The 7,982-nt window shown below is 49.2% G+C and overlaps 1 non-coding gene across 1 annotated transcript; it reads right to left on the bottom strand.

Moving 5' to 3' along the window:
- Positions 1 to 6,993: 6,993 nt before the first annotated feature.
- Positions 6,994 to 7,114, bottom strand: LOC122121519. Its single transcript, XR_006149956.1, has one exon. It is a non-coding gene; the product is annotated as a small nucleolar RNA SNORA26 (small nucleolar RNA).
- Positions 7,115 to 7,982: the final 868 nt, after the last annotated feature.

The raw sequence follows: 7,982 nt of genomic DNA, 5'->3' as shown, positions 1-7,982 counted from the left end.
ATTTCTTCTTCCAAGTTATCTCCCTGAAAAACCGGGGGGTACCTTTTCTTTTCCTCTTTCTCAGTTTCTTTTTGTAAGTCTAGGGGGCTAGATGGAGTGGTGCCTGTGGTTTCCAGTCCCGTCAGTCGTACAGTCCAAAAAACAATAAACAGTACAAACAAAACACACACAGGCCTGACAGTTACGGAAAAAAACTTACGAAGTGGAGATCTCCCGAATTGGTCTGTTGACTCCTGTAATGGGACACCCACGCCCCATAGCAGAAGGAGCAGACCCACAGTGGGCGAGTTGGGCTTCGGTTAGGAGGCTCTCTTGGTCAGTTCTGGCCCAAAATCGAACCGACCCCTGCCCCACAATTCACACGGCGGGGTTCCAGGGACCGCCACTTCATCCAGCAGGGTTACCCCCGCCCCACAAAAGGATCTGGGACGTCTCTCAGTTCCTCCAGGGTTGTCATGCAAGCGTGTCCACTTCGACAACCCTTTACGAATCAGAGCAGTGGTTCTCACAAGGGAAAACGACAGTAAAACAGACAAATGACAGGACAAGACTAATTAACAAAGACAGCGCTGTTTTACCTTTGGAGTCTGAGGTCTTGGGGGTCTTTGGGGGGATCCCGGATGAGCCCCCACTAATATGTTATGCCAAGATTGCAGGATCCCCACCAAGAAGACCAACGAGAGTCAGACTCTACAGCTATTTTAAGGTTTTATTTAGACAGGCTGCAGTTCAGGCCTTGTCCTACACTCCGACACAGCAGAGCCTAGGAGGAGAGCCCTGAACTAAGGATTTGCAGGTCTTATAAAGGCACACAACCAGGTGGTTTAGCACCACGTGTTGCTCTGCTACCAACAAGCAACAAGTGGTCACTGCCTCAAAACTTTAATCCTTCATTAGTAGATACTGGTCATTAGATACTGGTGTCAGGCTTAAAATTAGGTTTCTAGGGGCTGGGAAGGTGGCTTAGTGGTAGAGCGCTTGCCTAGCATGCATGAAGCCCTGGGTTCCATTCCTCAGTACCACATAATCAGAAAAAGCCAGAGGTGGTGCTGTGGCTCAAGTGGTAGAGCTCTTGCCTTGAGCACAGAGAAGCTAAAGGACAGTGGCCAGGCCCTGAGTTAAAGCCCCAGAACCAGCCAAAAAAAAATTAGGTTTCTATCCAACTTTCTTTCTTCTTCTTTTTTCTTTTCTTTTCTTTTTCCTTTTGGCCCATCTTGGGGCCACAACTCAGTGCCTGGGCACTGTCCTTGAACTTCTCTTGCTCAAGGCTAGCACTCTAGCACCACTTCTGGCTTTTTCTGTGTCTATGGTACTGAGGAATGGAACCCAGGGCTTCATGCATGCTAGGCAAGCACTCTACCACTAAGCCACCTTCCCAGCCCTTCTAACCAAGTTTCTATGAATCTTTTTCCTTGATGCCAGTACTGGGGCTTGAACTCTCAGTCTGGACGATGTTGCCTTTTTTTGGATGATTTTTTTTTCAAAGCAGGTGCTCTATCACTGGCATCACAGCTTCTCTCCAGGCTTTTTGGTGGTTTAATCGCAGATACAAGTTCCACTTTTCCAGCTCCAGTTGAGTTGGAATTATAATCCCATAATCTTCAAATCCCTTGAGGAACCAGGACTACAGGTGGGAGTCGACGGTACCTTCTAGTTCAGCATGCTCTTGAACTCTTTTATTTCCCTCTATGGAGACTTAGCAATAGTGGGTTGCAACCAAACAAGCTGGATTTTTCTGGAAGGTTTAAACTCACAATCCTAATGGCCTTACTTGCTCAGTGCTGACGCTCTCTCTTAAGCCACAACAGGTCTCACCCTCCTGAGTAGCTGGAATTACAGATGTAAGCAATGGGCTGGTTTTGTCTTTTTTTTATTTTTTGGCCAGTCCTGGGGCTTAAACTCTAGGCCTGGGCACTGTCCCTGGGCTCCTTTTGCTCAAGACTAGCATTCTACCACTTTGAACCAAAGCACCACTTCTGGCATTTTCTGTGATTAATGGTAGATAAGAGACTCCAGAACTTTGCTGGCTGGGCTGTGTTCAAACCCCTAACCTCAGATCTTAGTCTCCTGCATAGATAGGATTACAGGCATGCATCACCAGCAACTGGCTTGTGTGTATGTGTGTGCGCGCACGCACACCATTCATTGATGCTGGGACACACCCTGGACACTGTCCCTGAGATTCTGTTTCTCAAGCTAGAGCTCTACAACTTGAGTCACAGCACCACTTCTGGAGATAAGAACTTATTGGAGATAAACCTCACAGACTTTTCTGCCTGGGTTGGCTTTGAACCTGGATCCTCAGACCTCAGCATCCTGAGTATCTAGGATTATACGTGAGTCACCAGTGGCCAGCTGATTTTCTTATTGCTTTTTGGTGTTTGTGTATGTCCTGGACCTGTGTCATGAATTCAGAAACTGAATGCTGTCTGCATTGCTTTTCTCAAGGCTAGCACTCTGTCAGTTGAGCCACAAATCCACTTCAGGCTTTTCTGGGTGCTTAATTGGAGATAACAGTTTCAGATTTTCCTGCTTGAGGTTGGATTCCAACTTCCAACCTCACATCTGAGCCTACTGTAGCTAGGATGACAGGCATGAGCCACTAGATCCCTGCTTATAATAATATTTATTATCAGGGCTGGGAAGGTGGCTCAGTGGTAGAACGCTTGCTTTGCATATATGAGTCCCTGGGTTCGATTCCTCAGCACCACATAAGCAGAAAAAGTCGGGAGTGGAGCTATGGCTCAAGTGGTAGAGCGCTAGCCTTGAGCTGAAGAGCTGAGGGACAGTGCCCAGGCTCAGAGTTCAAGCCCCACAACCAAAAAAAAATATTATTTATTACCAGAAAGTAAAATAAACAGAGTAAATGGCTTCATCAGGCTGTGCCATTGCCATAGAACCATTCAGGAGACAGGAATTCCCTCTTGCTCCTCCCAGGCTGAAGAATTTTAGTCAGATTTCTTTGTTGAGAACATAGAATACAGATGGCCACGGTTCCCAGAACACCCCACATCACGTTCTGATATTTAAACTGGAAATCAGAGGAAGCTGTATTCACCTTTCTTTATCTCTGGGGATTGGCCTGCCTGGGATTTGCATCCCCTTTAGGATATACTGGTGTCCTAAAGGGGACATTCATGTTCATTTCCAAGGGACCTTAAGAAAACAACACAAACTAGTAAAGTGCACAAAGGCTGTATTATCTAAATTCCTTTGAAAAGGGATATTTCACTGGGACTTCCTAACCATTGGGTGTCAGGCCATAGAATTGGTACATTTCACAGAAATTAGAGGAGTAAGTCTTGACGTGGATATTATGGGCTGGCTTTATGTCCATTAGGATCTGCTCCAAGCTCACTGGGAAAATCTCTCCTCCTTGCCTTGATACCCATTCAAATATTGCAACTGATTGCATTCCATAGGGGCCGGGTACAGCCCTCGCTGTAACTGCCTCAGCCTGGCTGTGCGGCTCAACAATTTCTATAGAGCAGCCATGGAGATGTGGTTCCCAGAGACACTGAACCAGCCCAGCTGGCAGCACTGGCTCAGGGTGGGCAGGATGGCAGAGAGCTGGGCCTCAGTGATCCCACAGTGGTCCAAGGCCAGGGCCTCCAGGGTGCCAGACACTCTTTCCAGCAGAGCTCGGAGGGGCCCAGACTCAAGTCACCCAAATTCACAGTCCTGAGATGCAGGTGCTTGAGCTGACTGGTGGAGGGATACAGAGACAGACACCTCAGGTCTGCTTCATTCAGTGGACTTGAAATCAAAGACAGACTGGTCAGAGGCTTGAGGGTCTTGAGGAGAGAGCAGAGAGACTGGGTGAATGGTGGTGGTGAGCAGCGCAGACTCGGGCAGGAGATGGTCAGCAAAGGTTGTCCTGCTGCACCGAGGGAGACCAACCACACGATGCAGCTGGCTGAGACCCCTGTCACTCCACCACCCCAGCCTGATGCCTGTCAGTGCCACCTGAGCCTGGCCCAGGCCGCACCCTCTCCAGCCCCCTCTCCTCACTGTCTGGACACACCACTGGGCTTCCTGCCCGCGGGGCCCAACCACCCATGCATCTGAGCATCGCAGCACAGCATCCTGTCCTGTTCCCTTGCTTCCAGTTTCTATCCTGTGAGCTCAGACTTGCTTCCTATAGAGGAACTCACAGCCACTCACTTCTACATAGGACTCCACAGTGGGCTTCCTGCCCTGAGCACACTCCCAGCATGCACCCTGCTTGCTAATTAGATTGAGAAACCAGATGAGAACTAACAGTAAACTGGAGAATGAACTTCCTCCTGTGTTTCCTCACTATACCTCACCAGCATGCTCACCACTCACAGTTTAGGCATTTCATATCTGTCCAACACAAGGTCGGCGCAACTCTAGTTCTTCTACCCTGCTAACCGCAGGACCTTCTGCAGACCTCCATAAAGGAAGATGACCTGATGCATATAAAGTTGCTCAAGGGGCTGGGAAGGTGGCTCAGTGGTAGAGCGCTTGCCTTGCATTCTCAAGGCCCTGGGTTCGATTCCTCAGCACCACATAAAAAGAAAAAACCAGAAGTGGCACTGTGGCTCAAGTGGTAGAGGGCTAGCCTTGAGCTGAAGAGCTGAGGGACAGCACCCAGGCCCGGAGTTCAGGCCCCACGACTAGACCCAAAAAAAATAAAAAAATAAAGTTGCTCAAGACTGATCTGTTCCATGAAGAAGTAATTCACACTGAAAATACAATATACCACATTTATCGTGGAGAGGGATAGCATGAGAAGGTTCTTCATCTGGCCCAGATAAGGAACCTTATTTTCCACTGTTCTGTGATGGAACAAATCATCCAGAACCAGCTCCTGGATAGAGTCCAGGTGAAGCACACAGAGAGTGCTTTTTTTTTTTTTTTTTTTGGGTCCAGTCGTGGGGCCTGAACTCTGGGCCTGGGCGCTGTCCCTCAGCTCTTCAGCTCAAGGCTAGCACTCTACCACTTGAGCCACAGCACCACTTCCGGCTTTTTTCTTTTTGTTTATGTGGTGCTGAGGAATCGAACCCAGGGCCTCAGGCATACAAGGCAAGCGCTCTACCACTGAGCCACCTTCCCAACCCCTCCCTTTCTGTTTTTTAAAAAAATATCATGATTATGAAAGTACCAAAGACTCTACTGCCCGGGCTGACATGGAACCCCGACCCTCAGACTTTAGCCTTTTGAATAGATAGGAGTACAGAAAATAATTCAGCACTGCTTTCTATGTTAGCACATGTCATGTCTGTCTGTGCTTGAGTTAGATGCTGGGCTGTTGTGCTGCCAGTCAAGATCTCCACACTGAGCCTGTCCACAAGGCCTTCCTCCTTTCCTTCCTTCCTCTTCTCCTTGCTTCCTCCCTGGGATTCTTCCTTCCACTCTCACTCCCTTTCTAGAACTCCAGTGACATCTTGATTGCTTTATACTTCTGAAGCTTTCTCTGCCTATTGAACTGCAGAGAACCTGTCTGGTGAGTGGGGTCTGGGGAATACTAGCATTCCAGGACACCTGCCCTTGGGGTCAGACCCCTGGAGAGTGGCTGTGACTGCAGTCAGGCTTTTCACCACACAGCATCTTGGCTGTGGTCACAGCAGCCTGGATCCTGTTCCACATGGTCCTCTCCTTGGAGGCTGACCCACCCCGAATGTCTCCAGCAGTTCTCAGGTGTAGCCATTTGCTCTCTCCTCAGAGCAAATTCTTCATTGCTGCAGACGGCTGATGGTAGGTCAGCGTCCTTGTGCTGGGCATTGGCTGTGGTACCATGGCTCTGAGGAACTCCCCAGAGTCTGGGTCACAGGCCTAAGACTACATCGTGTCCCTGCCTCCACTCAGACTGGAGGGAACCCAGGTTGACCATTTGCCCCACAGGTGGGCACGTGGCCTGGAAGGTTTTAGGTGGCAATGAGAGCCAGTCCCTGGAGCAAGGCCCTCCTTCCCAGAGCCCCTCCCTGCTGGCCAGATGCCAAAGCCCTGGACACTCCTCACAGTTGGCTCAGGAGCCTCAGGTGTGGGCTTTGTGTGTGCTGACAACAGGCTTCTCTGCACTTGGCCGGCCTCTGCTGCCCTCTGCAGGTCAGACTCTGCAAGGTGTATTCACCACAGCTGTGGCCCCCCCCTCCCCCCTCCCATGCTGCCTGCCACCCTGGGGGCTTCCAGCCACTCCTGTATTCAACCAGTGTGAAAAAGGAAGATGGCTGCATTGTGAATGATAATAGGTCTGGGGAGGTTGAGCAATCACTCCAGTGATTCAGAGGTGGATGTCAGCTTCACCATGTGTAGTGTGGTGAGCTGGCACTCAGGGCTGCAGCAAGGTGTGTAAGGCCTCACAGCCCCTGTGGTGAAGCAGTCTGGCCCCAAGTGAGTTAGTGGGCTCCATGGTCAGTGCTCAATGCACAGGTGCCAGCGGCTTCCTGTAGTCATGCCACAGCAGGAAATCAGCCACGGATTCTCCACTGCACCTGGATTTGGGCAGGACTCCATTCATTTTTTTTTCTTTTTCTCCCAATCTTGGGCTTGAACTCAGGAACAGGCCACCTTTCCTGAGCCTCTGTGCTCAAGGCTAGCTCTCTACCCCTTGAACCCCAGCACCACTTCAGGCTTTTTCTGTGTGTGTGGTACTGAGGAATTGAACCCAGGGTTTCATGCATGCTAGGCAGGCACTCTACCACTGAGCCACATGCCCAGCCCTGAGACTAGTATTCTATGAAAGACTCATGAGCATTGCACTTTCTTCTTTATGCAGGTACTGAGGATTGAATTTAGGGGCTTAGCCCTGTCCCTTAGCCTTTTCCCCTTTGGCTGTCAGTTATTCTGACCACTTGACACAGCTCTAAGTCTGAGGTTTTATCTATCCTCAAAAAACGCAACTCAAGGATTTTCCTCCTGGACTGGCTGAAAACTGCCATCCTCAGGACTCACTCTCCTATAACTAGGATGAGAGATGTTGAACTACTGGTGCCTAAGCACCACTAGTCATCTTTATTTTTTTTTTTCAGTTGTAACTCCAGACAGGATCCAAAGAGGAGTTTGACTGTGTCATCTCTGGGTTTTGTGGAGATTTCATTTACCCTTCTGTGTTAGCATGTTAAGACATGGGTCAACCTTAAAAAGGCACAGGAAATGACGTAGTCATCTTTCTTTTGTTGTTGTTGGTCATGGGGCTTGAACTCTGGGCCAGGGCACTGTCCCTGAGCAATTAAGCTCAAGCAAGAGTTCTACCACTTGGGGGGCTGGGAAGGTGGCTAAGTGGTAGAGCACTTGCCTTGCATTCCTGAGGCCCTGGGTTCGACTCCTCAGCACCACATAAGCAAAAAGAAAAAAGCTGGAAGTGGCGCTGTGGCTCAAGTGGTAGAGTACTAGCCTTGAGCTGAAGAGCTGAGGGACAGCGCCCAGGTCCAGAGTTCAGACCTCACGACTGGACCCAAAAAAAAAAAAAAAGAGTTCTACCACTTGGGCCACAGTGGCACTTCTGGTTTTCTGGTGGTTCATTGGAGATAAGAGTTGGGTCCGCTTTCCTGCCAGGACTGGCTTTGAACTGTAGATCCTCAGATCTCAACTTCTCCAGTAGGTAGGATTATAGGTATGAACCACTGGCGCTCAGCTTAATTTTTAAGTCCTAGGGCATGAACTCATGGCCTGGACACTATCACTGAGGTTTTTTTTTCTTTTTTCTCTCAAATCTAGCCTTCTACCAATTTGAACCACTGACCCACTTCAGCTTTGGGGGAGGAAAGAAGGATAACTGTGATCCTAAGATCTCAGCTTCCTGAACAGCTAGGATTACAGGGCTGAGCCACTGGCACCCGGCTTAGTTTTTCTTTTTATTTAGTCCTAGGGTATGAACTCAGGATCTGGCACTATCCCTGAGCTTTTATGCTCAAGTCTAGCCTTCTATCAATTTGAACCACTGACCCACTTCAGCTTTGAGGGAGGAACAAAGGATAATTGTAATCAAAAGTCTCACAGACCTTCCTGCCTTGGCT

The sequence above is a fragment of the Dipodomys spectabilis genome, unplaced genomic scaffold, assembly GCF_019054845.1.
Source record: "Dipodomys spectabilis isolate Male_0828 unplaced genomic scaffold, ASM1905484v1 ptg000188l, whole genome shotgun sequence".
Taxonomy (NCBI): Eukaryota; Metazoa; Chordata; class Mammalia; order Rodentia; family Heteromyidae; genus Dipodomys; species Dipodomys spectabilis.
Note: the sequence above shows the minus strand (reverse complement) of the source record. Positions and strands in the feature narration are given on the sequence as shown.